Raw genomic sequence first — 7255 nt, 5'->3', positions numbered from 1 at the left:
GAAAGTTAGGAAAGAAACAATATCGTTGCAACTGATTTGGTAGATATAAATGCAAATGTGGAAGCTAAAAGAAGCTGTATAAACTGTTTAAAAGGATTCCTCAAAGTGATGTTATCTCTTGAAATATGATGGCTGTAGGATAAGCTGTAATGTGTTAAGAAAGGATTTAGAAACTATCAACAAAACACTCTTGGTAGCGGAAGGCCAATTTCCATGACCCACACTTTGTTGGAAATACATGCGAAATCTGGAAGCATAACCATCTCATGACGTGAAATGATTCAAGAGCAGAAATGAAGTAGTTGAATTGTTTGAAAGTTGTCTCAAATAAATGTGGTTTCATGAATACCATGATTACAAATTATACATAAAATAAATTTGTTAAAAAGGATTTGCAACAGGGTATAACATCCATCAAAGGACAATTCTAATGTTGCGGTAGGCATGAGTGCAATATGTGCAAGTATTGATAAGGCATTTGAACTGTTTGAAAAATGCGAACTCTGCAAGCTTAGAAGGGGTATGTGAACTGTTTGAAAGAATGCCTCAAAGAGATAAGAACTCCTAGAATACAATGACTGGTTTGTTGTAAAAGCTTTAATACTTTTTAAAAAAATGCAATTGGCGGGCCTAAGGGAAAAATTTAAGAGCTTTTGCAATATGTGAAACTTCGGGTACAAATGCATATTGCAATTATAAAACCAAAGGTCACAAATTCCTATCATCACACTCCTATACGTGCCCAATATTAAAGCTTCTATAAAAATAATGGGCATCCATGGTTTGGTCAATAGGAATGCAAAACGTGAAAGCACAGACTAGGCAAGTGAACAGTTTGATTAAATTGTCCATACAGTGATGGCAGCCGTGGTTACCATGCAAATGTTTGATTAAGCACAATATGTATATTTGCAAAGAAGCTATTAGAATATTTGATTTAATGAATCATCCTGGAACACGCCTTAATTGTTAGATAGAACACATCCAAATACACAAGAAATCTACTCAAAGTTGGAGAAATCGGTCTGACAAATGAATGAAGTATGCTATTTTTTAGATTCAAGGCATTTGTGACAATGGTGCATGGTGATCAAGGATGGGATTTTTTTGTAAAGAATAACATTTAAGCATCCAAAAGGTTTTGAATGTGGTTCATGATAGAGGAAGTTGCACTCAATTGTGAAGAAGATGAAATTTTGAACTTTTTCAAGAAAGTATGTAATACTGTGTTCCTTAAGGAATGTGGATACTCCTTGCATTATTCACTTTTGATAAGTAAACAATAGTGAAGAACCTTGTAGGTGATGAATGAAATATGAAGTTTCATCTCTAGTATCATATAGTAGATCAAGTAACCATAAAAGTCAAAGCTTTATATGATGGAAATCTTCTAGTGACAATTTACTCCTTTCAAGTTTATGCATTTTAACTTTTATTTTAAAAAAGTGACTTACGTCACTTGATGTAACTCAAAGGTTAGAAAAGTAATTATTTTGGTACAAAAGTGAGATAGTTTCTAACCTAAAAAGGCAAAGTTAGTTATTAAGTAGTTATAGGTACCTAGTTATCTTATGGAGCCTATAAATGCAAGGCTTTGTATTGTAAATGGGGGGATACTTTTACGACAGGGGGAAAACTCTGCAAAATTTTGTAGAGGAATTAAGTGAGAATTTTTTATGTTCATACGTTCGTACTATGGGGTTTTTGAACTTGTATATTTTCAAAAAGAATAATGAAGAATGCATTAAATTCATGTGTCTTGAATGTATCAATGAGTTATCGTTACTAATTTCTCATATGTTGAATTAGTAATCCGTTTATGTATTGGTGAAACCTATTGATGAAACACATCATTTCATGGTATCTTGACTTGCATGTGCTAGTACAACCTATCTCTTCGCGTGTCGAGGTTTATTGTACTTATTTCATCATTGTTGCATGACTAACCTATTTGGAGGTAACCCCTTTTGTGATTGTTATCATTTATGGAATCCTACTTGGTATTTGTATGTCTTCTAGTAGGGTTTTTGTTATTAATCTTGTTTAAGTTCTATGTTTTCTCCTTTATGTACTTTTAGGTGAAAAGTACACAAAATCCTAAATACCCCTATCATACGAGGGAGATACCCCTCTCAAATGTAGAGGATGATTGTGGTTTCACTCCAATCTCTCCAACTGTTGGAATGTTTCTCATTGCTCATTAGGCAAACAGGGTCAATTTCAGATAAATGACCGCAGTGACAAATCTATTTACCAACAAGATCATACAAGAATTCTCTCTTATTCTCCTTTTGGTTAACAAACCAGCATCTTTATCTCCAATAATTTGATTAGGATTATGATTGAGTCTAACATACCTTAGAATATGATGATCATGGTCTTCAGGTTCTTCTTCTTTTTCACTTTCTTCATCCTCTGCAGAATCTACCCGTTCTGGTTGTACTGGTGCTGCAGTATTCATTTCGCCAACTTTTGGTTTCACTAGTTCCAGTTCCAAAATCAAAATGTAAGGTTCATCTTCCTCCTTCTCCTTACTGATTTCTCCTAAATCTTCGAGAAACTCATCCACTTGAACATTAGCACTTTCAATGATCTTATTTGTCCGGTTGTTATAATATTTGTAGGCTTTGCTCTTGGTGGAGTAGCCAAGAAATATGCCTTCATCTCTCTTAGCATCAAACTTACCAACATAGTCACCTCTCTTAATAAAAAATCCACTACCAAAAATCTTAAAGTAATTGACATTAGGTGATCTACCATACCAAAATTCATAAGGAGTTTTATCCTTACCTCTTTTAACCAGTATTTGGTTCATAGTGTAGACAATTGTACTAATAGTTTCTCTCCAGAATGTCTTAGCAACACCTCCTTGTATTAGCATAGTCCTAGCATCTTCAATAATTGACCGGTTGTTCCTCTCTCCAATATCATTTTGTTGTGGTGTCCTAGGTACAAAAAGCTACCTCTTAATTCCCTTGTCTTCATAGTATCTAGTGAATTCCTCTTAAGTAAATTCACCACCTTGATCAATTCTTAAGCACTTAAGATTTCTTCCACTTTCTTTTTCAACTAAGGCTCTGAATGTCTAAAACTTTCTAAAAGCTTCTATTTTGTCCTTCAAGAATGTGACCCACATCATTCTTGAGAAATCATCAGTGAAGATCATAAAATACCAATCACCTTGAATACTCCTAGTCCTTATTGGTCCACAGAGGTCTGTATGAACCAAATCTAGCAAATTCTTGGCTGAGAAAGATTTGCCTTTGAAAGTTGTGGATGTCATATTTCCTAACTGTCATTCCTTACATAGAGCATTCACTGGTTTGTCCAACTGTGGCAAACCTCTTATTGATTTGGACTTGCTAACTTTTACAATGTTATCAAAATTTACATGACAAAATATATGATGCCAAATCCAACTATCATCTACTTTTGCAATTAAGTAGCTACTGACTTTAGAATTTAGGTGAAACAAGTTACCTTTTGTCTGCTTGCCGGTTGCAATCAGTTCACCTTTGCTTCCATAGATTTTTCACATCCCATTCTTGAATTCCAGTGGATAACCTTTGTCATTGAGTTGAGAAACACTCAAAAGATTGTGTTTCAATCCTTCAACCTAGTAGACATCATCTTCACTACTCTTTCCATTCAAAGAGATAGTTCCCTTTCCTTTTACCATACATGGTGAATAATTTCCAAATCTCACAACACCTCCATCAAATTCCCTAAAAGCAAGGAACCTACTCTAGTCACCAGTCATGTGGTGTGAACAACCACTGTCTATATTCCAATCATCAAAACTATCCATGCAAGAGACTAATGCCTTTTGATATGATGTCTCTTCTTTAATAGAAACAAAGATAATTGTTGGCAATTGACACTCATTGGATTCATATGTTGTCATTGATGGCAACATGGCAACTTGGCAACAAGATTCATAAGGAAGCATACACCAGCATACACTAACATTAGGAGGCATTCACCGAAAGACACTGGCACCAACACCGATACTGGCATCCAGCACTTCAGTGAAGCCAACATCAGTCTTGGACCCAAAGGAAGTTTTATTTGTAAAATCATTTTGTAATTATTGTATAAGGCCGACATTGTATATCTTTTGTACCGCATTGTAAGCCAGCATAAGGCGTATTGTTTGTAAAGGGTATATAGGTCAGTTTGTTAAGGTCATTATAAAAAAAGTGATGTGAGAGATTGTAATAAGGATATAGGAGACTATGTAATGTGAAGTATATGTATGTAGATCATTTGTATGTGAATGTTATATCATGCAATGATCTGTAGATAGTTTGAAAAGAATTCTTTGAGGAGAGGCGATACGGGTAGAAGTGTTCCGAGTTTATGAACCGGTACAAAGAAGAACTATAACCAGAACTCTTTTTGGCATAGCAAATGCATTTTGTGAGTTCATTATTACTGTTTTATTTTAGCACAAGCTTGTAGTCAGTGAGATTCTTTTGTGATGAGCAGTGTGCTCTAGGAAGTGTTCCTTCGTACATGTGCAGGCCCCCATTTTATGTAATATCTTTCATATGGTCAGTGAACTGATCTTGTGGGTCACAAATACCACAATGGTTTTTCCTCTTTGAGGTTTTCCATGTATAAACTCTATGTGTTATGGTGTTCATTTATGTGGATGGTTTATTTGCTTCAAGTTATGTGTTTCTTCATTTACCAGTTTATATGTGTATGTTATAAAAGGGTAAAATCATATCATACTGGCAGAACACTGATTCACCCCCCCTCTTAGTTTTCTTGGATCCCAACAACAATGTCCTCATTTGCATCTTCTTCAAACTCCTCATCTATGATTCCTCCATCCACTGCAATGAGGCATTCTCTTTTACCTTTACCTTTGTACTTATTATACTTTTCACTTTTTTACTCATTGTCTCCATTTGGATAGTTAGCTGCAATATGTCCAATCCGGTTACATGAAAAATACTTCAAATGTAATTTAACTTTGTACTTATTGGTACCTCTGGGTAATCGCTTGGCCAATAATGCTTCAAGCTCAATCAAACTGTCTTCATCATCAACCTCTCTGCTGGATCTAGACTCATGACTATAACTAGCTTCTCTTCTTTTCCTTACCCGTGGGTTAGAAATTGAAGCTCTAAATGCAGATTCAGATTTCTAAGCACTTCCATCATAACCATTTAATTCAAATGTAGTTAATTAACCAATGATGGGGTCAAGAGTTACCTCTGATTTATCAATAGACTTGAGTTCCTAAATGGCTGCAACTCGAATAGTGTAGACCGGTAGAAGGGTTCTCAACACCTTGCTAACCACTATGGTATCCTCCACTATAATACCAACACTTTTGATCTCACCGACTATCTCCTTGATCCTCTGACCATACTATTGAATATTCTCACCTTCAGCCATCTGCATGTCATCAAATTTACCTCTCAAACTCTCTTCTTTGGCAATATTCACATGCTCATCACCGTTATAGATATCCTCAAGTTTCTTCCATACTTCAAAAGAAGTCTCCAATCCATGGAGATCAACATACTTTGAATTGGACGATGAACTGATAATGGCATCCAATGCTTGATTATTCTTCCGTTGCTCCTTCTTTTGATCATCTAACAAAATCCCACTAGGCAAGTTATATTTAGTAACAAAATGTTCTGAATATTGACTTCCTAATCTATTGATATAGATCTTCATCCTATCACTCCAGATTCTTTAATTTTCCCTATTGAATTTTGGACCTTCTTTCTTCATCATGTTCTCCTATATCTTTACCTCAAGTTGTTAGGCTTAAACACAAGAGGACCTGAAATGCTTTGATACCAATTGATGATATGATGAATCAATAATGATCTGGTCAACTATTGAGAGGGGGGAGGGGGGTGAATCAGTAGATAGAAAAAAAAATAAACTTTCACCAAACTTAATCCCAACTCATAAATAACTTCTTAGACTGTCTGGTTTAGACTGTGTATCTAAAACAACAACTGCACTGTCAAGTTTATCGATTGACTAAACTATCAATATAACAGTGTAATCATATTTGTAACTTAGATACCTTTTATCCAAAACATCAATACACTTTACTAATATTAGTAATAGCTCATTTCAGATCACTTCTAGTCATCTAAACATTTCTTAGTGGTTTTACTAGTTAAACATATTAACCATATCAAAAACATACACAAAACCATTCACCACTTGACACAATGATTTTTGATGTGGAAACCCAAATGGGAAAAACCACGCTGGGGATGTATACCCACAAGTATTTTGAACTCTTGTGAAGTTTGTCGTATTAGGAGCCAAGCCTTGTTAGAAGCTTTACAAAAATGTCTTGTTAAGAACAAATTCGGTTAAGGACCACCCAGTTAAGGGATTGACTAAAATACCTTGTTAAAGGCAATACCCTGTTAGGAGTAACCTTGATAGAGGATTTCAAATCCAAGCTAATGGATCACTTGGTTAGAGGATTTAGATAGCACCAAGTCTGTTAAATCTTACCCGGTTAGGGGATTTAACTGTTGTAATTGTTAGAGAACAACAGGGTCTTGCTGATATGGTAATAACGCTGCTATGCTTGATCATATCCTTTTATGCTCCTATCTGCCTTCAACACATTTTGCAGATACTCCTTCTAGTTTGGCAATCAATCACACTACCACACATAACCAAAATTGCCAACACTATTATAAAACAAATCATTGACCTTATAAGAAATACAATAGGTCGGTAACACATCACAAAACCTAATATCTCATAGAGATTACAAACATATCAGTTCAAATATGACCATTGGATTATATAGTAATCATCTACACATTGTTCTAGACAACCTCGACTACTCCTAGATCACCGCACATTGGATCTTGTAACTCATCACGCATTATTCACTTCATGCTATGCATTTTCTCATTCCCAAGATAATCCAATTATCTCTATGTGCCAAAACCACTTTTAAACTTATCACGTGCATCATGCATACATGGAATAATCATCTCTGATCACCATTCAATCATAGATCAACATAACCGATTCACCAAGCTCCATCAGTTAGGGTTCGACATATCAACAGGTTAGGGTTACCAGTTGATCACTCTACTTGAAATACCAATACCGGTTTCCTTCACTGCTCAACTACCAATTGCAATACAACTCCATTACCGGTTACAATTGACATCAATGATGACACTTATACTTCATTAATGCAATCTTCATGCAATGCCAATAGTCAAATGTGTACAGAATGATGAAC

Source organism: Cryptomeria japonica, chromosome 7 (genome assembly GCF_030272615.1).
Source record: "Cryptomeria japonica chromosome 7, Sugi_1.0, whole genome shotgun sequence".
NCBI lineage: Eukaryota > Viridiplantae > Streptophyta > Pinopsida > Cupressales > Cupressaceae > Cryptomeria > Cryptomeria japonica.
Note: the sequence above shows the minus strand (reverse complement) of the source record.